Source organism: Vidua macroura, chromosome 9 (genome assembly GCF_024509145.1).
Source record: "Vidua macroura isolate BioBank_ID:100142 chromosome 9, ASM2450914v1, whole genome shotgun sequence".
In the NCBI taxonomy this organism is placed as follows: Eukaryota; Metazoa; Chordata; class Aves; order Passeriformes; family Viduidae; genus Vidua; species Vidua macroura.
The window spans coordinates 29,949,787-29,976,965 of record NC_071579.1 but is presented as its reverse complement, the minus strand read 5'-3'; the positions used below and the strand labels follow the sequence as shown (position 1 = coordinate 29,976,965).

General features: G+C 39.9%; 2 long non-coding RNA genes across 3 annotated transcripts in view; one reads left to right on the top strand and one right to left on the bottom strand.

The window, feature by feature from the left end:
* The window catches only part of LOC128811845 (uncharacterized), a 145,447-nt gene that overhangs the window by 84,829 nt on the left and 33,439 nt on the right, over positions 1 to 27,179 (bottom strand). The window contains exon 4 of one of the 2 annotated variants that reach the window (XR_008438499.1): positions 2,634 to 2,752. The exons of the other annotated variant lie outside the window; for it this stretch is intronic. This is a non-coding gene — a long non-coding RNA (uncharacterized LOC128811845). Of the gene's footprint in view, positions 1 to 2,633; positions 2,753 to 27,179 lie in introns of those variants that run through there. 2 annotated transcript variants of the gene reach the window in all.
* LOC128811846 (uncharacterized) lies at positions 256 to 18,499 on the top strand. The gene is made up of 3 exons (XR_008438500.1): positions 256 to 330; positions 13,228 to 13,365; positions 17,504 to 18,499. It is a non-coding gene; the product is annotated as an uncharacterized LOC128811846 (long non-coding RNA).

Sequence of the window (27,179 nt, the reverse complement as noted above, 5' to 3'; positions counted from 1 at the left end):
CAGCCTTTTATAAAGCCGTTTCTTTCATTATAACAGGTCTTTTCATCCCAGTGACACAGAACCTTTAAATTTGGGCATAATGCTCCAGTACAGTACACAGCTATAGCTTCAAATGGATTTAGAACCTGCTCCAGAAAAAAAAACAAACTCCCTCGCTTGACACACAAATTGTTTACGATTCATTAAAAAGCAAAATTGCATATCCCAGTGCTGGCAGCTGAGTCCATATGGGTGCAAGGGGTATTCACTCATCTCTTTGTATGCTGGCAGTACCAAACCGAAGTTTAGCACTGTGCAGCTGAGATTTTGTGCAGCCAGACGATGCATGAGGTAATTTTCAAAGCTTTATTTGTCTTTAAAACATTAAAATCTGCTCTCTAGCTTACTTTTGATGAAAAGAATGTGGCAAATGGGATGAGGTTTTGGGGGGGGGGGTAAAAAAAATCTATTTTTGTGGTGTGTTTTAGATTCATAATGTATGAAAAACTGTTTATTACTCCATCAATAATTGAAACTTTGTATGAAAATTATTTGCAATTAACACATCTATTGTAAAGATCTTGAATTATTCACTTCAGCTAAAAATAACGTCTCTTATCTACCACAACTTCTAGAAAAAAAAGGCTATTTAAGTGATTTTTTTTCTGTTAGAAAATAAATGGTGTGACGTTCAAGTTTAAGGAGAACTTTCTGCAATGTTTAATCTAAACAACAGCATGTGTGGTTATAAAACTGTTTATTTTTAGGCAAGTGCATTACTAAACGTTTCCAGGATTTTTACATATTATATTCACAGCACTAAAACATCTGTGAAATAGATGTGACTGAAATGAAACTTCCTTGGACACTTTCTCTAGAGTGCTAATAACTGCCTAGTAACATTTGAGGATACTTATTAAATAATAAACATGGACGTACCTCATCATAAAAGCAGCCGATAGACAATAAAAGAGGAGTGGTAATAAAATATACAAATGGCTTGGAATAAGGCAAAATCACAGCATGATATAAATCTTGTGGCTAAAACAGGTACTTGAAAAACTTTGTTTTGAAAACGATAAGTAAAAATCAATAGCCTTATTTACAGGGGTTTAACAAGCTAAAAAAAAAAAAGTCACATGAATAATCAACAGTTTAATGTGCATGCAAATACCCCTTCCCCCTCCAACTTCTCCTGGCAGAAAGTCTAATTGGAAAATCAGTACTATAAGTAAAGTGGTTAGCCTTCCCTATTCCCGTTAACCAAACACTGTATGTTACATTTCACTGGCAACCGCTGGCAAACCTCTAATAGACACTTTAAAAAATTAAGAGTTTAAAAAAAAAAAAAAAAAAAAAAAAAGGGAAAACCCCAAGCCCAAACACCTTTAAATACAAGCCACATGATATACACAATGGCTACCACCAAGCTGCAGAATAAAATCCTTCCGGATCTCACTTTTAAAAGTCTTTCAAGTCCTCTGAGGTCTTAAACTTTCCAAATGATACCAAAATTGGTCCAGGGCGGCGAGGGGGAGGGAAAGCCCCCGACTTGTTTCAGCGTATCATACAATGAAAGTGATCATGCCTTGTTTTGTAATTCCACTCGCCAGTCCTTTTTTAACTGATATCTATGTGAAATGAGCTGAGGTTCACGGTCCAGTTAGGAGCGGATAATACATTCATTGTCCTGGCAGCAAACTTTTCCTCTCACTGGAAGAATTCACGCTTGCCACAAGAATAATAATTACAGAAAACTAAAAATGCGCTGCTAACGAATTAATCCCTAACGGACAACACGCTAACGAGGGCAGTAATGATTTGAGGACTCTCTTCCTCGCAACAGGACTTGCATCTTCTGCTACAATGGGCTATTGTGCATCCTCCTAACTCACTATACCTCTTATAGATTCAAGATGTCAAAGGTTGTCTGGCCCGGCTGACCATGACATGCTAGTTAACTCGTTCTACGGAGCACGTTGGGACTTTATTGAAACTTTAATTGTGCCCAAAAGCAGCTAGAGCCAGACTATGTGGGATCTGTAACACATGGCTCCAGGTCAGCACAGCCCGGGAACCTGTTCTAACGCAAACAAGCGGAGGGAAAAGTTAGATCGGGGTCTCGGATGAACGGCAGCACCTCGCAAACCGCGCTCCTCTCACACGTGATGATTTTACACCACGCCACGACCGCACCGTTCCTGGCTTTTACAGGGATCGACTCGCTTTGTAACGGACTGAACTTTCCACCTTCCCTTTTTACTAAATACTGCATGCTAAAAAATGCACGCGCACACGGACGCTGGAAAGCAGCAGATAAAATAAAACAAACTGAGCGTTAGGCAGCCGACTGAGACAAGTTACTCTGCACAACAAGGCTTTTTCAAACTACTTCTTTGCATACTTTTTTTTTTTTTTCCCTTAAGGAGAATTGAAAAAGCTTCCCTCTGGAAACTGTAGTGCACATTAACAGTCTCCTGTTACACAGGGGAAAGCACACAAGTGGGACAAGTGTGAGGCTGCTCTACTGAAGAGTGTGAAAAAAATCAAATGTTAATTTGATAAATGTGAGGTCTGGGACATTTTGTCAAAGAGGGAGGGAAAGTAGAAAAGGGAGAAAAAAAAAAGCAGCCCTGCTGCCAACTCACCATCCACCAAGTTCTGGCCGAGATGTCGTAGCAGAGCTGCCATTTGATGGAGCCGTCGGAGGTTTTCCCTGCCATTATGCTGTCAGCAAGCTTCATCTGATGCTAACTCACGGGAGATAAGACACCTAATTGAGAAAACATTTGCACTGGCATGTTGGGCAACATGTAGCCCGGTCCATACCATATGGAATCATGGGTAAAAAAAAAAAATCTCCTTGACAATGAACCAATCTCTCACAGACCCAGTGGCAAGGTGAAGTGGAGATGAAAAGTCATCTGCTCCTAGCACTGTCTTCTCCTCTCTCTCTCTCTCTCTCTCTCTCTCCCTCTCTCCCCCCCTCTCACTCACTCTTTTTTTTTTTTAAATAGGAACCCACTGCTCAACATCAAAGAGAGGCGGTCAAAATTAGGGCTTCATCACTCAGATGATTTTGGTCTGCAAGGTTTTTCTTTCCTCTTCTTTATTTTTTAAGAAGAATAAAGAGATTTAATAGGACAAAGGCAGGTAGTGGACTGTGGAGGGAGATCGCCACAGGCTATTAGCCTAAAATTTCTGCTTGACAGATGGAACTGCTTAGAGACTATCATGCAATGTTTTGGGTGTTTTTTTTTTAAAGACTTTCAGTCTGATTCAGTATCTGTTTATCGCAGCTACTTTTCTCATGTACGTGACTGGGGGGGGAAAGACGGCAAAAAAAGAAAAAAGATTGCGTCTTTCTTTCTTTCATAATTGTGCATATAATAATTTAAGCAGTGAAAGGCAAAACAAAAGTATAAACTGTCCAAGTTAATTTCTCAATCCAGTGATAGACTCTTTCTGAAGGAATCAAATGATCTTTCATGTGTTTTTGAGAAGCTCAAGTTTTGGCTATTTATTGCTTCTTGATTTTAGATATCAGATCATATTATTTAAATGAATGAGTTTTCATATGAAGGTTCAAAGTGCCCTCTAAGAGCTGAACAGTCCCCTTTTTATAGATTGGTAAAATATAATTTTGCTACAATCTTTTTTTAAAAGTGGTTTTTAATGTTACATTTCTTAATCCCATCAGGTGACAGCTGCCAAACTCACAGAGGTTTGTTTCTCCCTCCTGCAAAACTTCTCTGCCACACTCAAAATTTACATGGGGAATTGACAGATAACTTGGGAAAAGACAGTCCCAAAACAAACTGCTTTGAAAAGTTATGAAATTATGTTATTGTCAGATTTTAAAATCTTTTCCTGCCTAGCAAAGCCAGAGATAATCATAGATTTTCTCATCTCATTTTCCCACTTCTCCTGGTGCACTGTAAACCCAACTGAAGTATTACTTTTGTGACAGCTGACTATTAAGCAGGCAGTGAATGCTTTCCATTTAAATCACCCCGCTGTGTCACACGGAGCGACGGTTGCTCGGCTGTGACCACCAGAGTCCCTGACAGGGCACTCCAGCCTATACAGTAGAGCCTTTCCTCAAGTGCTCGAAAAAATGAACTTCTGAACTGGCAAACACACTCTCGCCAGGAATATTTCTTAGGGCTGCGGAGCTATGGCTGATACAACTCGCTCACTCAGAAACAGCTACACTCCACAAATCTTTTTGTGATTTGGACACAAGAGGAAAATGTATTAAAAACATCCACTCGATTTTAAACAATATTCGTTTCTGTTTGTATCAGAAAGGAGCTCGTGGGTGCACAATTCTTGTTTGGATTATTTTGTGTATTAACCGTTGTTAACTATTTGGCTACAGCAAAATTGTAATACTGGGCTGCACAGATTACAGAACTGCCATTCAGTACAGGACAGAACTAACTTTTACTGAGCTTCAATAATACCCTTGCATTTCTGTGATGTGTGAGATGATAAGCAAATGATTCAGTGTAAGCATGAACTGCTAATGTAATACGCAGGGGTTTGGGGTTTTTTTGCCCCAGTCTTACAATCTGTTTGGACTATACATCAGTGAATGATCTATGCTACTACAGCATCCCAGTTTGCACTTTTAGCTCCAGATAGCAGGTACAATCCCACTGCTATTTACAGAAAATGGTCTGACTAGCATGGGAAGTGTTAAGTTTTATTTTGAGTCCAGAAAAAAAAAAATGGACACTGTGCCAGGAACTGTCCTTGCTCTGGCTAGCCAAAGTATTTATTGTCTTCTGTTGCTGCAGGTTTGCTAACACTACCTGTCTTTTCAGTCTCACTGCTTATTGGAAAAAACCCTCCTTCTCCAAATAGTCACACAAAATACAAAGCAAAACTCTTAGTAACAATCAGCCCTTGATTTGGTGTCAGATTCAATTTTCTGCTCTCTCTCTGCTCCTACCTCTCAAACCCATCATCTTACTCACCCTGCTTATTATTTATTTAGTATTTCATATCCAGTTGTGCTGCATGTCATTCCGAGCAAGTTCTGATAAATGTGTATTCTATATGGGGTTTTAGCACCTGGTATAGTTAGAGATCTACTGACAAACTTTCTCTGGATTGCTGCATTACCCACTTCTTCCTATACCAACATATGATTTTACCTCCCAATATTAATTGTAAACACACCAACTAAATATTTTTTTTAGAACAAACACTTTTCAGATTATGAATGACAGAAGCATGAAACCATTTCCTTCCTGACAGTGGAGTGGTTATGTGCAAAGAAATGAGGAGTGCTGTTGGTTAACAGTGTTTTAAATTCAGAACAATTAGGTGCAGTTAACTTTGCCATTGTTCTTTCTGATGCTGGGGATGGTGGGTTCTTACCCGTAGAGCAATTACTCCTTTCATAAGCGGCTGTTGTTAATAGCATTAAAACAAGATTAAATACAACATGTTAAATATTGCAATTATTGTGGAAAATAAAATTATTTGGTGAGCATAATGGGGAGCAAATCAAGCATTTAACATGATCCAGGAAATGCTACTCCAAACAATTGCATTTGTTTTATGCAATTTTTCCCCTTTGATTGCTGACAGATGCCGTTTTGGAAACAAACATCTAAGTAGTTTTCCTTCAATCAGGAAAAAAACCACACACCAGAAAATGGCTACATGTTTTGAATTTAACTCTTGTCAATCAGCATTCTGCACAACACTCCCTGTGAATAGTACTGGGACAAAACGATGCCTTCCAAAGACTAATAAGCAACAAAGATATTTGCTTCTAAATCAGATCTGTTCCGAAGGAAGAAAAAGCCTTCGTGTGGCATTGACATTTTTGCACATACAGCTGCAAAATAAAAATGCTTGCAGTATAGAGTGGCATTTCAAGTTGGAAATAAGTTAGGTATGTATGTTGTGGGCTACAGGAGATTTGTGTTCTGACAGCTTTAGGCCTCAAGCAATGGATTGAAGTACTTGCCAGTTTCTTTCCAACTTCCTACTGGAGAAGTGGCCAACTACCCACAAATAATTTGCTTAATTGTTGAGCAGAGTTACCTGCTGCAGCTCACACAGCACAAGCAGGCCTCTCTATCTTCCCTTAGCCGCAAGTTTGGATGAGGATATTGTTGTTCCTATCAAGTGCACGGAACCAGGAAAGAATGCTAAAAAAAGGCTAATAAAGTATATTGATTCAGATGACTGTATCAAGCTGGCATTTTACAGTCTACTGGAACCCGAATGCATGAGAGCATTAGAAATGTTGGCATAGTGGGTGGTTTCTCCAAATGTTGGCTTCTACTGTTCACATCGGTAAAAGAAACGCGGCAGAACTGCGGGCAGTTCCCAGTGCCAGACACATCTTTAGGATCTTAGACCTTGTTATTAGATAATCTATTACTTGCACTGTACCCATTGCTCATTAACCCTCTCTTTGTTCCCTTTGCCTCCCTCTGCATCTCCAGTTGCAATTGTTCAGAACCTCTTCAGCTCATTGCAACAGTGTGATTTAGATCTGTTCCTAATTTTGGAGGCATTTTCCTTGGGAAGCCTCAACTTCAATGAGTTACAAGGAAGATTTCCTTATCTTGAATAGTGACAATTAGTTCAAGAGCCACGTGAGAGCAGGCAGTTGATTTTTGGGCAGCCTCTGAACTGATGCAAAGTTGCTGACAACGAGTATGATCTAGCTTTTGGAAATCCTATAATCCTGGCTTCAATCAAGAGGATCTGCTGTTGCTGAAGGCGTAAACAAGGAGAGAAGCAGCATGTGACCACTGCTGCTGCACCTTCAAGGACTCCCAAGCCAAAATGAGCGCAATGGTAAAGCTTCTACTGGTTGCTTAATGTTACACACACATTTTGGATGATCTTCCTGAACCCAGGGAAAGTAGTCCTTTGCCCTCTGCAGGAAAGGTTGGGTTTGGACTCTGCATTTCCCCCTGTAGCTCTGTTGTGTGTGTTTCTCCCTGCTCCCCTCTCACTCCTCTGATTTTCTTCCTACCATCTGTATTCCCCTTTTCCCTCATCTGAAACAAGCATCAAGATCTTGTTTCTGACAGAACGGTCTGTCAATATGGAAACACACTGACATCACAGACAGTGCTGTGACTTCATGTCTGAAAGAAACAAGAGGAACAGATGAAAGGACTGAAGGCGAAGGAATGACACATACAAACATTTTTAAAAAATTAGTAAAAATTCTTCTCTATCAACCCAAAACGCAAAGGAACATAAACCAGATTTATTTTTAAGTCTAAATATAACCAACTATTTCCTAATCTGTGACCATAACTCAGTACAACATTTCAAGATGCTCTTCACCCATGAGACGTCCCTGTCCCCCAGGATCACACACTTGGCTGGCCCAAGGCCCACGTGACAGCCAACATGACCTCAAGAAGGACTGAGCAGGGTCTTAAAAAAAGCCAATATCAAGCATATATTGAGAGAAGCCTTTAGAGGGAAAGGAGGAATCCTGCCCTGGACTAATCTGTACCATCTAAGCAAATGCAAATTCATAGAATTTGAAATGAAAGTATTTGAAATCACAAAGTCAGTTTGGATGCAGCTGGATCAAAGGCATCAGTGCCCCAGTGGGGTGGGGATACAAAACATACACAGAAAATACTGAGTGTACAGGGATGGAATACCTGACTATTATTTTCTTTTTTTCTCCCTAGAATTAAATATGAACAAAAGGGCCTAACCACTATTTCTATTACAAGCACAGTTTTTTTTTGTAGAAGAATTTGGGAGGGGTTAAAAGCTCCACACTTCCTTTACTATTTGTATTATGTATTTTGGGTTCTAGCATTAGAGGGCATGCAGAAGATACTGCTTTCCTGCTATCTCCAGAGCCACTGCAACCCCTTAATAAGGAGATTCATAACTAGTAGGAGAGGAGCTCAAGAAAACTAAAAGGTTAATATATTCTAACTAGATGTTGGGTATAGAATGTCAGATCTGTCAAATTTCATTACAGTTTGGTGCTCAATGAAAAAGATTTGATTTCTTTTGCCACTGTCCTACTATGTTCAAGTCACACAGTGCCAGCAGCAACCAGCCAACGACCACAGGCTGGCACTGAGCGGGCCCGAGTGGGAAGCCAGCCGCAAGGACCATCTGTTTCCGATTTCTAGCGAAGCCAAGATGTGCAGTGAAGTGCATTCCATTCACCCAGCCAGCCTTCTCCCTGCTCAAGTTATTAGTGTTACAAGTGAAATTATCTTTTCCAAACAGCGGGGGAGCTATAATCCTTATGGAACAAGGCTTTTAAAAAAAGGGGAAAAAAGAGGAGGGGAAAAAAAAAAAAAGAAAAAAAAAAAAAAGGACAGAAAAAAGGCCCCCCAACACTCCCCCCTCTTCAAACATCTTTTGTCAAAGTTGTTGATGACACTGTTTGTAAATTTAATTGCCATGTTCACGGGTTTTATAATTTTAAAGGATGTTTTATTAAGAACTATATTCTCTTAGGGAAGAATGTGTACATCAGTTCATGGGCTCTAATGTAATAAACCATTCAAATATATTTAGAGGGTTATTTATGAATAAAGTTAAAAATGACAAGATGAATGCTCATTTAAGTCTCTCTAACTTGAAGTGCCTTGAAAAACATCATAGGTTTAGAAGTATAATTTAAAGTGCGAATGCATAAACAGCGCTAATTACATGCTACTTACATTGTTTCAATATGTAATGCATATGTTTAACCTCGCAGAGGAAGGATTGGTCTTGGCACAGCAATCGTGGGGATTTAAGGGTATGCTAAACTGATAACTGTAGAATGAGCTCTGACACAGGATATTGGTCTCCTACTGTTACCTAAATGCCAGGTGAAACCAAAGGATTTATAGGAGGGCGGGTGAAAAGGGGGAGGGGGAAAGGAAAAAAAAAAAAGGCTACACAATGAGGTGAAACTGAGAAGTTTATTTTCAAAGGGGGAAACATTTATCCTTTGACACCATTCCATTCCGGTGACTTTATTTCTAATATACCATGAGATTAATGATGTGGCTACTGTCACTGTGTCTGATGAACACTGGCAGAGCTGTGGAACAGTTGCTCCCCCTACTATTATTGGACATATTTGTAAATTGGCATCTATATGATGAATTCATTCTGTGTGCCAGCCAATTGGAAAAAATCTTATTCAGGAGGACAGAATTTTCATTTTTTTATTAAATTCTATATGGTAGCCAGTTGGTTTAAGATTGGCTGATATAAATTTTTTTAAAATTAACAATGTTTGATAGTTTTCATGTCATATGATAATCTCAATATGACTCTTAGGCAAATCAATTGTACATAATTAAGGAAGTAAGTTAACATGAGGAAAAAGATCCCTGACATACCAGAGGTGGGGCAGTATTTAAGTCTTTGCTTAGGGAGGGCACAGTTGCTGAACATTGCCATAATGATTCACTATCCCATTCCTAAAGGATTTATTCATTCAAAAGTAATCCCATCCTAAATGAAAATCCAGAATAGCTTGTTCCATTCATTTTCTTAGTCCCTTTCAAACTGTTTTTACAGGTCTAAAACTATTTTCATGAGTGGATGCTATAACACATAAAATGCAACTGTTGAATCACTTGAAACCTGATTATGAGATGAGCCCCTTCTTTGGGTTTTATTTTTTTCTCTGTATTTCAGAGGTGCAACTGGACACTGATAATCTCTGTTCCAGGACATTATTTGAGCTATGGCTAAGCTGATATTAACATAAATCATAACCTCATTCCAAATTTTCTGTGTATCCAGAAACATCTGCTATAGCTGCACATGTTGCCCAGCTTTAGGATGCCTTGTTTTGCCATGAGTAAAATATATTTCAGGCTGTCTGATGCTGTGAGAAGTAACCCTTCAGAATCTCTCCATGCAAGCTTGCTTCCATGTAGGTCAGGAAGAAAGGGGTGCAGAAGGACCCAAAGAACTCAAGTGGGAACTGGGGGGATTGCTCCAGCCAGCTTTAATGTTTAAGAGCTACAGGGAATGGGAAGAGAGTGAGGCCAGCAGGTGAAAATGCAGAAACTCTGCACATTTCTGTCATTAACTTGTTCAGACACAGGATGCTGAGTGCCAGTGCTTGCTAAGGCCGTGGCTATTTGTGCAGGCACAGGCAAGGGTCACTTACTAGTTTGTAGATAATGCCACAGGACTACTTATGGATTCAAAGATTGAAGCTTCACATACTCTAGGAAACTAATCTCTGAATTTGTCCTTTTGTTTTTACTTGCTCTTCAATTTTTGGATAAGAATTTGCTACAAGTGGCTCATAGTGGAAAAAAAGATTTTCTTGTTAACCAGAAGGGACAGACAAGTCCTCAAACCTCTCTGGAAATGGCTTTCTTAGACAAGACCTACTGAGTTCAGCAGTGCTGGTGGACTTTCAGGCAGCAGTGCTAAATCAGGGCCTTTTATCATCTACAGCTACATGAAAGACTGAGACTACTCCTTCCTAATGAGAGACTTCTGTAACACTCTCTGCTTAGGGCTATTCTTAAGGAATAAGGAATCCAAGACAGATGTGGCAGTGACCATCATGTTACTCTCAAAGACCAAATCCCTCAAAGCAAAGGAAATATGAACAATTAAAACAATAAATACACTGAATCATAGGAATTTCCAGTGCCCTCAGTTCTAACTCCAGTTCCACACATTAATTTGTAATTCTTGAGCCATGAATAAGTAAATCCTCTTTTGTTTGGAGAACAAGATTAAAATGCTACTAATATTAAAACCACTCCTGTTTGCTGGCTCATACATCTATTTAAATACCTGCCAATTTCTTTGCTTTACCTCTTGAGTGTCACACTTGTCCTCCTGCTAATACCAGCTGACTGGCAGCCAGCAGGCTGAGCACTGCAGGTAAATATCTAGAGAAGTGCTTTGGCAGGGCTGAGCTCTGTGTAAGCAAATTTTACAAGCAAGTCAGGCATAATCTGTTGAAGTGGCTCCGGATTACTGAATATTTAACAGTAAGAGAACCCTTTTGTGACTGTAAAGACATATTTACTCTCCTGTGTAATCTATGGCACTGGACATCACATCATGGAAGAGAAAACTCTGAATGAAGCTCATTCAAAAAACATCACTCTAAATACCCTTTTTTTTCACCCCTCCAGTTAACTGATCATAGAAACAGGAATTTTGGAGATGAAGTCTGTAGCATGTAGGTCTTCTGGTGTGGCTCCTTATATTTTTTGAAGCAGGTTTTAAAAATCTGCAGGAATCTTAGCTGATAATAAACAACATACCAAGAAGAGCAAATCTTTTTCAACTAATCAAGTTGAAAATTTTCCATGAGTTTAGAATTTATGAAACTTGATTACTTCGCATATTTGAAAATCAAGTCTTATTCAACACATGGTGTATTGCCAGCAAAGAGGGTGTTATGTAGAAATTATTTGATATTTTTTCTTGTATCCACTGGAATTCCCATTAAAACAAGACAATATAACAAATGTAATTCTTTATGGCCTTAATTTTGAAGATCTGACTTTTTCCTCATGCTAAAGGACCTTCTTTTGCAAAGCTGGCTGATAGATATGAAAGAACTGGTTAACATTCTAGAAAACAGAAATAGAAGGATGCAGGGACTGCAGAATGTCCCTTCATGCATCTCCATCTTTTCCTAATGCAGGGATCCACCACTAAGAAGATGACACTTCTGTCTATGAAGGCTCCTTTAGAGGGGGTTCAGGGCCAGGTGCATTGCTGGGAGTGGGTAAAACAGGAGGTGGCTCTTTTCTGGCCACCTCACCTGTCCCTTACAGGATTTCTTGCTTCTCTGTGCTGGCAGGAGTTAGCACAAACCCAGAAATTAGTCTGGGGGCTGCTTTTATCTTCATAGATGTCACTTGAGGAATAGCTGTGAACTTGTCTCCATGCTTGGAATCAAAGGTGCTCAGTGCTGAAAAGCTCAGGAATTATTTCAAAATGTGCTTTGAAACCTTCCTGGTGGGAACAGCTGGAATGTGTGTCTGTGTTACCAGCTCTAATACTACGAGCACAAACACAAGCTGAGTCACAGTGGACGACAATGCTGCTGACAAAATGTTTTAAACTGCAAACTAAAACAACAATGGGATTATTTATGGACTGCAACTCTTATTTTAATGTCAATAAATGTACTGGATAAATTCCCCTTCATTAGCTGGAAACCTCAGAAGGAAACAGAAATATTCTGGTAAACCACAAGCTTGTTCTTAGCAAATAGATGGCTGCATTTCCACTGTCGAGGCATAGCCAGACTGTTTCTGCACTGGGATAATAAATCTCTGGGAGTGAAAAACAAAGTCTATAAAAGCAAGACCTCCAAAGTAAGGGTGTGAGACACATGGCCCTCAAGCCTCCAGAGGATGGCATTAGAAAGTATCAAGAGTAGAGTTTTTTCCTTTTTATGAATGGAAAACATGTTTTCCAAGACCTACCATTCAACTCAAAACAAATGGTTGGAATGAGTCCCTGTCACTATGGGAGGTGTTTGCTCTCTTATCTACTGGGCTGCAGACAGCCTAGACAGAGGGAGTTCCTTTGACTGCTGTTTGCTGCAAAATAGAAAAAAAAAAAAAGGAGGAAAAGCACAGAAATAATGTTTTACACCTGAGATATCTGAGATGCAGAAGGAGCAGTTCTTTGTAATATCTGACTCCACAGATATACATCAGGCCATGGCATACACCAAATACAGGGTGCTCTGATGCTTCCCATCCAACCTCCTGACACTTCACTCCTGCTGGTCCTGGAGAGAAACAGAGGACCCAGAATTGCCATTGGGGCTCTCCCATCATGGGAGAAACACCATCAGATCAGCTGAGGTCAGCTTCCCATTCCTTGAGAATGCTTTTCAGAGGCAGACAGAACAAGGCACAACATCTTACCGAGTAATACTGGTGTCTCCTCCTGTTTCTGGAGTGAATATTTTCATGTCAGGATGGAAAATCCAAACATCAGAGTTACAGATTGCTTTTTTGTTCTGCTCCTCAGCACTTATCTGTCTTTACTTTTCCTTTCTAAATCTGTGCTTCTATATCTTATCCTGTACCTAATGGCTTTTAAGCTATTTCCAAGATGGAAAATGTGGTATTCTCTTATCTGTGCAGCATTTTGTTTATTTATAGCATGACATTAATGACATTTTGAATTTGCTTCTGAGTTTTTTCTTATTGTAAAGACAAGGCACACAAACAATTGTGTCTGGGTCTAAGTACAGTCTTAACCCCACTCAATTTATTTCAGATGCTGAGTCTTCAGGAAAAGGGACCAATGACTAATAAATCAGGTGTTTCTTCCTTCACCTACTTGGATCAATAAGAAGCAGGAGAAAAAATTTCTTGTTTGCATGAGACAACGCAGACAAACAGCACCATGTAGTGGGTAAGAGCATATTTCAGGCTCTAACCTTTGCACAGAGGCTCAGCTTATTGTAAGTATTCAGCAAGACTAAAAAACTGTTTGCTAAGAAGGGAATACAGGGGTATGAATATGGCTTGCATATACTTGTAAAGCATGTAATCTGCTTTTTACTGAGCAGTTTATGTAAACCTCATACTGAGTTGGGTTTCCAAACCTACAGTACATCAATGTGTTCCAAATGAGGCAGAAAGAGAAAGGGGCAAGAGAACTCAACATCTTTATGCACAGCCGCAACCCCTCCAATCAGAAATGGGTGGTATTTTGCCTAAAAAGTCTCATTTTGTCTTTTAAATAAACACAAAGTCAGATTTCTCCTTGTAGCTGCTTCACCTAAGAATATAGTGATCACCTTCCTAAAGGGAAACAACATTCACTACAGCTTATTTGTGTTGGGAAACCAGTGCTCTGGTGCACCATCCAAACCATGATTCCACAGTGGATTAACCCAGACAATACTTATCAAAAATGTCACACCACAAATATGAGCCAGGAATACATTACTGGGAAAGCTGCCTGGACCAATGTGAAATTAGAGAAAATGGGCAAGTATTTTGTATCAAACAATGCAAAACACTTGCACAGACTATGAACATACATCACTCTAACTGCTTTTATATTAATTTAAACCAAGTAAAAAAAAAAAAATTAAGAAAACAAAACTGTGTCCCTCTTAAGTGTCTCATCAGATTGCATTATTCTGACAGCTCCACAGGAATCCAGTGACTCTGCACTCATATTGTCCACTCATGCCTCTGCCAGCATTTCCCTGACAGTAGTTGCATGTTTCCATGTTCCCTTGGGATGGGACACATTACAAGTCCCATCCTCTCACCCCTGCACATCCCCTTGTCCTTCTCTTTCTGCACTTCATTGTCTCTCAGACCTGCAGTCATCAGTTTCCCCAGCCTAGATCACCTTGCTCAGCAGTCTTAGCTGCACTCAGTAGCATCACAAACTTATCCCATAGGTAATCCCATCTCTCCACATAGCCACGCTTCTGCTCAGACCTCTCTTGCTCCACAACTGGCCTGCTTTCATTCTCAGTGTATTTCTGGTTTCTTTTTCCTCCCACTTCATTCTGTAACTTCCTTGCCCTGCCCCACTGGAATTCTCGGTCATTCCCACACCCACCTCTGTGGCAATCTACAAGTCAGAAAATGCTTGATTCATCCCTCTTAGCTGGGACAATATAATAATATATAAATATATATATAAATATATATAGAGACAAACTGAGAAAGCCAGATGTGTTCACTAACCCCTGTGCTTTTTGCCTTCTAACACCCCAGATTATTTGGAGCAGGTATTTTATTAACTCTATTTATACTGCACCTAACACATAGGGGCCATGAATGGGGATTTGATTTCTGGACAATTTCATTCTAGAAAGTAAATGTTATGCTAAATAAATCCTTAGAGAAAAGATACTGGTAAAATCTGTCTTGTTCTAGGATTTAATAACAAATGTACTATTTGGTGCATAATAGGCAATTCATTTTGCTATGCATTTACTCTATTTAAAACATAAAGCACTTAAGGATATTTGGAATATGCAAGACTATTAGAAAATCAATTTCTGTTCTGGTTTATAGCCCAACCACTTAAAGTCTTAATTTGCTACAATTCACTTTCAGATATTCTGACTCGTTAAAGTGGATCAGCTACCTCCTGAACTCTGGTCATATGCTTGTTAGAGCTAAACTATTTAATTATTGTCTACCACATCCTATCTCTCCTCTTGCTTAGTGCCTACATTTATGCATTTACAGCATCAGTTCAGGTTGTTTGCACTTGCTCGAGAACCTGCTACCTCTTTTTCCGAGGTTTGGAGGAGGGAGGCTTTGATTTCACTGAGGGCTATCCCATTCCACTTGACAAATAAACAAACAGCAGAGTAACTGGCAGGAAGTCATGTCCCTTTGGTGAGCAGGGCTCCAGCTCATCAGAGGGCAAACCAGGCAGCATCATTTTCACTCCAGCACAAAGTGTCCATTCTTGACTCCTTGACCAAAGGAAGCAAAAGCAGAGGGACAGCGAGCACAGCACATCTGCAGGGCTGGGTTTCACAGGAAGTTATGCAGCTCCTCCACAGATAAGTTTCACTGAAGAACAAAGACTGATTCTGTTCAATGCTCCGAGAATGCTGCATTGAACCTGGACTGAGCTTTTCATTCCTTGAAAATGAGGCTCAGAGAGCAAAATCTAATTTCTCCCTCACCCTTGTTTATATTAGCTGCACGATTTTCATATCAGCCTTCTACTTACCATATGAAAAAAAGCTTAAAAGACACCCACTCTTCTCCAACTAAGTTTACATGTTTTATGTATTGATTTTAGCAGACTACACACAAGTTGGTGCATCCAAGATAAATGTCAGAGCAACAATGACTAAACCAGTTATGTGAAACTTAGTCTCTGATATAGAGCTGCCTTAAAGCTTAAGAAACAAAATATTTATGACCAAGAGCAAGACAAATGGTGCAATAACACATTAGCAGGCAGTATTGTCACTGATTGCAAACATATTTTGAGCTTACATATTTCATGTACACCCTGACCTCAGAGGTATTCTACCCACTACAATTGGTTTTGCAGCAGCTCAACATTTACCAGGAGATAATGAGGTGTGTTTTTGAACGATACAAGCAGCATTAGATGTAGTGGGAGCCAGAAACATGATCATATTAAAAGCAAATAGCAGAGCAGATTACCTCTTGCCCTCTCTTTTAGCTTGAGCAGCATATTCCAATAAGTGCAGAAGAGACACTGTCAAGTACTTCTTTATAGTTTCATTTTCTTTTTTTTTTTTTTTTAATCTCCATTGCTTGCAATGCCCTTGCCCTCTTTAAAAGCTACAGAATAAAATTCCTTTCTCAGTCAATTTTGTACTCTCTCCCTCAGCAAAGAATGACAAGGGATAAAAAAAAAAAGAGCTCAAAACTTCACCCCCTCTCCAAAAGAAGAAATAGAGATAAAGGTTAAAGATAAGTTTTCATCAAAGTTTAAAGGAACCATTAAGTTCAAAAGAAGGTCATCTGCCCTGCTCCTAATTATTGCTCATTTCCACTGTGCCCAGCTGTGGGAAAATAGTGGAGCATTTTATAGCAAACCATAGGTAACAGTAAGCACAGCCTTGGAGATTCTGCTCTTTAAGGAGGGCAGTAGGATCTTTTCTCAAAATATTTCTTGGGCACTTTTGGAGTAGAAGTTTTGAAACGTGAGGAGAACAAGGTAAGAGCGGTCTGGGGGAGGTCCCTGGATCTAAGCAGTATCACTATGGCAGCTCGGTGATGCATATCCCAAGAATTCCCCTTGGTGGCTGCCTGATCTGGAGCTGGGCTGGGACTGGAAGCAAAGGCTGTTTGTGCTGGCTCAGGGACTGGGAGCCCCGCGGGGCAGATGGGATCACCTGGGAAGGTGGGCTGGAGGCCGCGTGTTTACTCTGGCTGGGCACTCCAGAGCTGGAAGTCGTCCCCGTGAAGGAGAAAATATCCAGAGCCCCTGAATTTATAGGTTGGCAGCCTCCAATTTTTTTTTTTTTTTCCAAACTGGAGTTGAGAAACTGTCTCTTTGTGGTTATTGATACAAATTTTCCTTCAGTTTCAGGACTGATAAGATTATTATTTCTTCTGTAACTTAAGAATCATATTTCTGCAGACTGTTATTTAAACACTTGACCCTTGGTGCTGTCTATCACATAGAGGAGCACTCCTTACGGGTTAGCATAGAGTTTGAACATGGCATTCATAATGGTGCACATTTCTGTATTAAACATATAATTTACATGCACCGTCGGTCTAAATTTGACTTAATCGCTTTCTCTCCTCATGTATTGCAAGTCTGGAAAACAGCAGCACAAGGAAGAAAGGCTTCACGTCTCTACCTCCCTTCCCACCTTCCAGCCAGCACAAGTGATTCAAGTTAATTGCATGACATCACAGCAGTAATTACTCTCCAATAATAGTTTGCTCCCTTGTGTGACAAGTGGGCATTTGGGTCAGCAGATGCCATAATGGCAGTGACAAAAAAGCTTTGCCTGCATCTTATCTGTCCTTCCTGCAAACTTCACCAAGCTTCCTTCTTTTATCCTTTTCTTTAGGGAGCCACAGGGAATCAACTCAGCTCCCCAGTACACCGAACAATCTGATTTCTCCAGCCCAAACTCTGATATATTCATAATGAATCCAGAAAGAATCAGAGAATGATTCGCAGCATAGCTGCAACTCCATTACTACAGACAAACCCCAGCCTGCAGTTGAAGTTATTCTTTTGCCAAAGGAACAGACAAGTGCTATTGAAGTAAAGGTAGTACATGAACTTGAGAAAACTGTTACATAAAATCACATCTTTCTACCTCTGGGGAGAGAGCAGCAACTGGCAGCTGCTCCAAGACGGTACTTTCTGATCCCACCTCTGATCAGTGCAGTGGACAAAGCAAAGCCAAGCTTCCTCCTGTCCCCCTCCAAATTCCCTGGGCAGCCAAACTGCTAAGGATGTGTGAATAGTTCAGGAGCAGCAGCCTGGCCAGGAGGTGAAAGAAATTACTCCTACTACATACAGAAAATACAGTCATGAGAAGACACATGGTTTGGGACAGGAAGCTGCTATGAAATGCACTCTGGGCAACTGGGCATGGATCTTTTCCTCTCCCTGAGTGTCTACCAAACTGTCCAAAACTTTGCTGTTTGAGAAGACATGCAATGAAGAATGCATGTCATTCACTGTGTCCAGCAATAAACAAAATATTTAGTGCATTTTTAATGCTGTAAAACCTTTTAAAATACTTTTAAACCTTCCACTGTGGGACAGAATTAGAATTGTTTTGCTATCTGCAACAGTCCTGGCCTCCAATCACATAATTAAGCAATCACAAATTGCAAAATTGGTTTGTTTGGTTCCCAAACCACACAAATACTTATAAAATAAAAGCTTTTTTGTTTGTCAGTTAGTGCACTGTAACTTACAGGTTATGAACAACACAATTTGGCAAATTGGAGCTTGGAGACCACATCCACATCTCCCAGTGTTTTCCCCACACTGGATACTTCACTCAGTGTGCTCTTTATGGTTCCAGTGGCTGCATGCACTGAGATAATGTAGCGGCTACAACTTGAAATAAAAGATGTAAGGCTCGTTAAGCATAAAGGATTTTTTCTTTCTGTATGAGACAGAGGCTTATACTTCCTGCAGCCAATTATACCATCTTTAACCACTGCAAAGACTCATAAGCAGCAGCATATGCAGAGTGACTGGCTGCATTTTGTAGCTCAGTTCTTACAGACACAGACACGTGTCCTGCAGACCAGAAGCACCATATGCTCCAGGAAGCAAGTGCTGGGGCTTCTGCACCATCCCATGTACTCCTCCTGTTCCTCAGACTACCCAAGTGCACTGAATAGCCAAAGCTGTTCATGTAAGAAGTGTGCACCTTGTACCCATGAAAATTTTTTATTCATCAATAAATGTACTATCTGCAACAATAACAACAAAAACAAACAAACAAAAAAGCAGAAGATTGTGTGATCATTTAAGCAGGTTCTCTGCAAGATTTCCAGTAGAAACTTTTGGCACTACCAATCAGCCAAAATTTCTATTGCTGAAACTTTAATTCTTTATGAAAAGAATCCCCTAGATTACAAGGGAGAAAAGAGAACTACACCAGAAATACCTAAGGAAAGGAAAGCCACCATTCTCTCATGGGTTTTCCAGACAACCTAGCAGCAAGGTAACACTTAAGGCCCCACAGGACATTTCAAAATGCATATAAAGATTTTTGCTTGCTGTCAAACACACCAGTTAACTGAGGCTTTAAGATCCCAACTCTGAACAAGGGTCTGTGTTAAACATCAAAATCCTTGGAGGATCACCAGGAAGAACATAAGGAGGATACAATACTTCGATGTACTTTTGTGGGTGATAGGGAGAACAACAGTCTGCTCTTTGAAGAGCAGAGAGACTTCACAGTCTGTATTTGTATTTATTTTCCAGCAAGATTTCCAATGCACCCAAGACCAAATGTCCAGATTAAGTACTTTCTGGAAAGAGGAAATAACTCAGTGTTGACTATACCATGGCAGGGTGTTTCATCAGCACCTAGCTCATGAAGTAGAAATAAAGAGAGCTTGAGGAAACAAGCAGTGGGACTGTATTCCAGAAGCTGATTAGTTTAGAAGGTTACCAAGTATTTACTAATATTTGCTAAAACTTGCCCTTCAGAATCAGGATCTCCTAAATTTAATTCTCATTCTCTCTGCATTGCCTCTCTACATTAAGGTAGATGGGCAGCTTGCATACTTAGTCACGAATGGAAGAGCTTTGCTATTAAAAGGCCAAATTCACAATTCTGCTGCCATCTCTATGGCTACAAGGTTGCACTTTCAAAAGTGACAAAATTAGGCTCTGGTTATATCTATATAAAATTATTGCTTTATGAGAGGTGATTTGGATTTATGCTGGTGCAAGCTAAATTTAGCCCTGAAGCTGATGTTTCAGGGATTTTAATGAAGTGTTAATTTTATATAGCTTAAAATAGAATTGGAAAACACCTCCTACACAATTTTTCTAATATCTAGGTTAGCATGTCTGTTACTTCAGTTACTTTGTGCTTTAAATTATTGGCATTTGACTTGTGGTTTTGGCAGCTATAATCTGCTTCCTCCAATTAGCAATGAATGGGGAAGGATTTCTGTTTTTAAATGCAATTCAATATGGACAATGTTACATCAGTTTCATCCACTGAGAAATTCAGAACTTGCTTGCACCCAGCCTGATTCTGCTGCAGAAGCATTGTGCTGTAATTGTCACACATTTGCTAAAGCCCCAGTGTTAATTCACACTGGAGCCAAAACCTGATCACAACAGGCAGGTGAGATTGGCCAGGTGTTCCTGGCAGGAGCACAACTGAACCTGTGCTGCAGCAGTGCAGGTGTTGTGCAGCCACACCTCCCACTGCACCTGCACTGCTGTGCCAGCTCTTGTTTCCAGGCCACCACATTGTCTGGGATGAAGAAATTCCATCTCCAGGGAGTGCTGGCATTTAGAGTTGTGCAGTCTGTGCACAACAGAAACACCTTCACACCTGAGCATATAACTATACATGAGAGCAAATAACAACTGCACTACTACATACAATCCTTAAAAGCTACACAGTACATGCCACCTGCAAATCACCAGTAAGAGGCTATTATAGCCTTTTGTGGACATTGTTATCTTAAAATAAAAAAAACTAAGCAGATTTACACATTCTGGATCCAGTCAAGGAAAGTGCAGACTGTTAAGAGAAGTCCCATATATCTGACAATTGCTCTGCCACTGCTTAGCACAAACTATTCCTTTTGCAATCAAACAACATCTTGGTGGTCTATATCAGCACTTACAGGACTTTGAAACCAGCATGTTTCTGTCAAAATTTCCTCATAGAAGAAAAGTGCTGAAATCCCACAAATATCTTCTTTGAGACACTCTTAATTTGTTCAGTTTCACCTTTATTTCAGAGTGGGGACTTCTAGACTATTCTATGCTCTGAGCAAAGATTTAGTGCTTCAGAAAAATACATCTGGGCTGCTCTGCCTGCCTCCTTTCTGCCACTACAGCACACAGGAACTGGACTGAGGGCACAGGACTCCTCAGGTAACATCAATCCTGGCTCTCCCTGTCAGCCCCAGTTTATGTTTTGAATGCTCTGTGGTTGTGTGCAAGGCAGGAGGTGCAGGCTGCAGGGGCACTCCCACTCTGCTGCAAAGGATAATTCCCTGCTCCCGGGCACTCCGCCCCCTTCAATCACTGCCAGCCTTGGGGGGCTGGCTATGCTTCAGCTCGCCTCCAAATGAAGCTATGGAGGAGGATCCAGGCAATTCAGATGGTGTGGGATGGATGTCAGCAAGCTGGACCCTCAGTAATTAATGGTTCATAAAGATTCCTGGTATCCAAAATGAGCCTGGTTATGTGACAACATCAATCTGTTCCAGGGGGTGATCAGAGGCAGGTGAGAGGAATAGGTCTGTGCCACCACTCTCCAGGATGTGCCTGGGGAAGGGTCATGGCTGGGCCCCTTCCAGGTCTTGTTATTACCCATAACATCCCCTTTGTGCTCTGACAGTGAATGTAAATGGCCCCAGACTCAAAGGCCTGCAAATGACAACAAAGGTGAGGTACCCTTGAGCCAAACTTCTCAGGTTTGTGTCAGCTATTCCACTCCTCTGCTACAGGTCAAATGTCAGACTAAAATAATGAAAAATGGGGTTGAGTTTCACTGAAGTAAGGTCATTTTTATGGTAGTGTTTGCCTGAAGTAGGACTGACCAAATAATAAAAAATCTCCCAAATCTTGAGGGTTTTGTCAGGGCACTTTACCAGCTTAAACATTGAATGAGATGTAAACATGCATTAACAAAATATTTTTTTTTTTTTTTTTTTTTTTTTTTTTTCAACCAGTAAACAATGTTCAGGGACTAACAAGCAAGAGCTAGTTGTGGAAAAAATATTACGTTTGCAAGAATTACTGGATTTTGTGGAAAGAAACTCCATTCAGAATTGAATTTGAATCACTTCATTCAGAATTCCCCCTCCTCCTTTTTCAAATCAGTATTTAAATTTATTACTTAAGAAAAAGAATTAAAATGTCTCCTCACCCCTGGAAGAAGCCTTAATACTAATAAGGATCCTTTACAAAACTACTTTGATTAAATGAAGAAAAAGAAAAGATAAATAGACAACTAAATATCCTCTAATAAGAAAAGTTAATAAGGAAAATGGTTCTAATATTTCTTTCTCTGATAGTGGCTCCATTGTTTTGATTGGAGAGGCGGAAGTGGAGCAAACACTCAGTGCTGCATTCCCACGACTAAATCACCTGTAAGATTGTATTTTGCATTTGAAAGCTCTTTGACAATGTCTGTCCCAGGGTAGATGCCTTCGCTTCTTTGATGTGGTTAAGCAATTTTGCACAATCATGTAATGGATTAAATTAGACTTAGTCTTCCTTGAATGTTTTATATGAGGTCTGGGTTAGAAATGGAGCTCAGCAACATCCACTCACAGTAAAGAGCACTCTTGAAGACATTTTGCAGGATGGGCTTAAGTCAAAAAATCAAAATGAGAACACAGACCTCTACTTGTACAGAAAAAATATGCCCTGTTTTCAGTGACCTTACTCTTTTTTTTCCCTTTCTACCTCTGAGCTCAAATATTAAATTGTGTAATTTTCTACTATTCCATAAACACCTTTTGAAGGTGGGGAAAACAAACAAACTCCACTGCACTTAATACCTCAATGTATTATCCCAATAAGAGGTAGGAGAGAAAAAAAGACCCCTCACTAAAAAGTTGCTTTCAACTTGTTTTTAATGAAGGCATTAATGAGCAAATGAAACATTTTGTAAGTATTTGCTATGACATAAAATAGACTCAGGGAGTCCATTTCAGGGAAAAAATACCCTTGATCAGGCAGTCTACATTTAATAACATAGCAGAGGACATAAGCATTTAATAAAAAATAAATCTAATAATTAGGCCTCATTTTTTACTACCTGGCTTGTATTTAAAGGTCTGGTTTAAGGTGCAAATGGAAAGTTCCCGTTTGATTTCAGGAGACTTTGGCTGTGTGTTGCTTAATAGCAGCTTTGCTAATGAAGTGTCTATTGGTTACTGAACATGACACATTTCCTGGCATTTTAAAAAACTCTTCTAAATATACAGAACTTGTCTACTCTTGGAGTTTCTTAAGAATGAGGAAAAAAAAGCAGCAGCTGACACTATGTTAGCTAACAGAATTTCAAATACTTCTTTTAACATTGAAAAGGGGGATTTTGCACTTAGCCCTGATGATGACCAGTGGAAGGGCCTCTCTCTAACTCTTACACAACCAGCCTGCTTGGGCTGCACCACCATTCACATCCCCTTTTCTTCAACTTACTGTCTGCTTTGTTTAATTCTGAATGAAACTCAAAAAATTCTAAAAGTTGTTTGGGTTGAAACTGTAAACCACATGAAACCCCTGCTATAACTTAGGTTTGTTTTTTTTTTCCTAAGCTTAGTCAGAATTCTAGCCAAATTGGCAAACATGATCAGAGCTTCAGGTTGGTGAGTGTGAAACAAAAATCCCCCCAAAATCTGAAAACCAAGTCACTTTTGCCTTATTTTAGGGATTTCTGTGGAGAACATTAAACAGCCCTGTGTAACAGGATTAAAATAAATTTAACTTCCAGGGTCTGAAATTTCTTCCTCCAGGGTTTAATGACAGTTTTATTAACATAAGCTGATGCAGGATTAGACCGTTAAATATTTAAATCCCAACACTTCCTGAATTAATCTAGAAAGGGGAAAATTTCAGCCTGCTCCTTACCTAAAATAATCTATTCTGCCATTGTGCTTCTATGGTCCACTCTTCTCATAGATGGTTTAGGAAATGGGATACAGAGTCACCAGTTAATTTACTTTTGGCTAAATTTGCCCAGAATACTTCTGAACAATTAGCACTCTGGTCTGAAGGACAAAATTACTTTGACAAAGTTGTGCCTAGGGGCTGCTCCGTGACGTGTTCAGAGTCCGACATTTTTGGTACATGTCTGGAATTGACAGTGACTCAATACATAAGGATATCCTTTCATATTCATTTATGTGATAACCTCACTTTTGTTGGCACAGGAATATGTTGTCTTTTAACCTGACTTAAGGAGCTGGCCCTAGAAATAGTCTTCATCTTTTTGGATAGCAAGTTGGAATCAAGATTATTTTGACAGATGGCATCTAGCCTGTCTAATATGCATTTACCTGCTCCATAAATATTGATGACTTTAATACATTTGTGTTCTGCCATATGCTTCTTAAAGGTACACTTCCAAAACTTGACTTGGTGTGTGATTTAGACAGAATTAATCTCCATTTTGTAGTACTATAAATGAGATCACAATCACACGTGTTGTGGTTGATGATGGAAGATTAAAATTGGTGTGTGTGAGGGCGCAGGGGGTATCTCCAGCAGATTTACATCCCATTTCCTCTCAGTCCTGACATCATGGACGTTACAAAGTACAAGGGGAATACGTCTTATTAACACAGAAAGGAGTTTGGACAAAGGGAACCCCCTGCCTCACAAGGTCCTGCCACTTGAACCATTTTTAAAGCATTTTTTCTCTCTCCATTGCAAAACCCGTCAGCTCTGTCACCTCCTATGAATGCCATATAAAATGTCTCAAAGAAAAAAAAATGAGAAAGATTAGATACCTACTAAATCCGGTTTTTTAGAGTCACAACTGTATGAGCATCTCATATGCACACTGATTTACTGCACAGATATTCCTCTGCATAAGGCATTTAAAAGACACTGCTCCATGTTTTCTGGAGAAGGACTGTTTGCAAGGACAGTTCGTTTGAACTCAGTCATTTCCAAGGCAGATGGGGTGCACAATTAGCCCTTTTATTATTAACACCACTTTCCTGCTTCTCCACCAAGGTTACAGACTCGTTCACAGGGCCGTCACTGAAATGGGAGCGGGGCCAGGGCTGCTGGCAGGAAAAGGGAAGATGTGGGCAAGCGAAAGCCCAAGAACCATTCCCCCGGGCTCCCGTGGCCTTGAAAAAAGCAGAACTGCTTCCAACGGGAAGAGCCTCGTGCCCCACAGCTGGGAGAACTTGGCTTTGACTCCCAGCAGTTTTTCGTCTGTTGGATTTGCCACCTTGTCTCATCAAGCAAAAAAGGCAGCCTTAGCTCTGCTCCTCTTCACATTTCACTGCTGCTGCTTCCTTTGCCCACTCTAATCAGAAATTGTTCAAATAACGCCTGGGACAATCTCTGTGCATGTATTTGTATTCTGCAATACAGCTGAATAGAACAACACAAAAAAAAATATGGTGTGGCCTTCATAGTAAACTGTAGGAGAAATACTTCAAAATTTCATAAAATACAAAATAATGCAAGCTTGCATTTTTGCATCAGTTTAAAATGATAGAAAGACAACATTTTTTACAAAGAAAAAGTATTTTGAAACAGAATTGAGGGTTCCCAGTGAAAAAGATTTTTCTCAAAAATTATGAAAAGCTTGTAAAAATTCCAACTTAATATAATTGCAGTTTTCCAAAAATTTGTGAAAGATAAATTTCTACTCTGTCAGGTGCACAATTTTTCTAGCTATTTTCAGAGAAATAAGAGAATAAAATTCAGTTAGTATCATAGAATATCCTGAGTTGGAAGAGACCATCAAGGATCATTGAAGTTAGAATTTTGATATTAATATTTACTAATATTTCCCCATATTTAAACCTATTTGCTTTTGGTTTTTTTGTTTTTGTTTCTTTTTCTTGTGAAGTGTCTGCTGTTAATTACTGTGCTGTACAAGGGGAAGATAGTGTACCCTAGCTCATCAGTGAGGGAAGGAAAAGAGAATGAGAAAACCTGCTGAGCACATTTGCAGAAAGAATTGCTTGATAAATAATAACCACTTTAAGGCTCAGCATGTAAAAGGAGAGGTGAGTGGTCCCACTGATGCTTTGGTACATTAGTGATGGCAGAGGCTGTTTGTTGGCACTGAACTCACACAGGAGCCACATCCAGTGTGGTGCTCACAGGAGAAATACAGGCAGCTCAGTGCTGTAACTTTGCTACCCCAAGTTTATTACAAAGGGACTCCAAGCACCATACAAAACCATCAGGAAGGTTTCTCTGCAAAGCATTTATCTAAACTATCTTCAAATTAAACAAAAATTTTCTGAGTCTTTTTTTTTTTTTCCAGCGAAGTTGGAAGAGGCTTGGTGTGTGTCTGCTCTCATTAGTTTACATTCCTTCACTCACAGTCAGGATTTATCCCTGGGCAATAACTTCCCACATGGCAGTGCCCAGCAGCCACACAGGGTGGTATTTATCAAAACTTGAAGCTATGGTGACAGCACAGTCCTGAAATTTGTTCTACTTGTAGACGGGGTAGGCCATGAAGGATGTTTTGCACAAGATTTGGTTTGCCTGAGTAGATTTTAACTGGCTATTTGATGAAGTAGCAAAGGCAAACTGGCAAAGGTAAACTCAATTTCATGCCCACTCACAGAAGTGATGCTCCATAAATTAAAGCTTGGATGAGGCTCACCATACTCTTAAAAAAGTATTTGGGAAAAAAACAGCATCAGCCTATGCAGAGTTCAAAGATAGGTCAGATCCCTGCTAGATGTAAACCAGTAAAGCAACCCTGGCTTTTGTGTATTCAAATCAATTTTCACCAGCTAGGAATACATCCTGGCTCTGGTTGGATGAGGCACAAAGAAAGCCAGAGACCACGAGAAGAGCTGGCATTTCTGAAGCCAATTGTAATCTCTGGTTTAGCCCATAAGAGATGGCTGGGAGTCAGTCCTCGGCTGGAGCAGAGCATGCTAATTTGGGCAGGTGCTAAAACACAGGAGCTTGGCAGCTGTGAATGGGAAAGAGAAAAATGAATGCTCCTCCAGCTTTCAGTTGTGATTTGACACCTCTAAATGTGGGCAAAGGCTGAATCAATTCAGAAGCTTGAGCGTTTGGTCAAACCAACAAGCAATACAGAAAATAAGCCAGAAACACAGCAAGAAATGGCTTGAGTGGCTTCTAGGTAGATCAAAACCACAATAGAAAAAAATCTCTCAGAACTATTTATTTATTTATTTATTGGTACTGCCACTTTAGTATTAGTTCTGGAAAATACTATGACAAATTACAACTCCTGTGGTACTAGAGGTTAACCAATGATCTGCAGCCCTCACAAGGAATGAAGTAATGTTTTTCCCACTTTCTTGTTTGATTCAAACTATTTTTTCAGG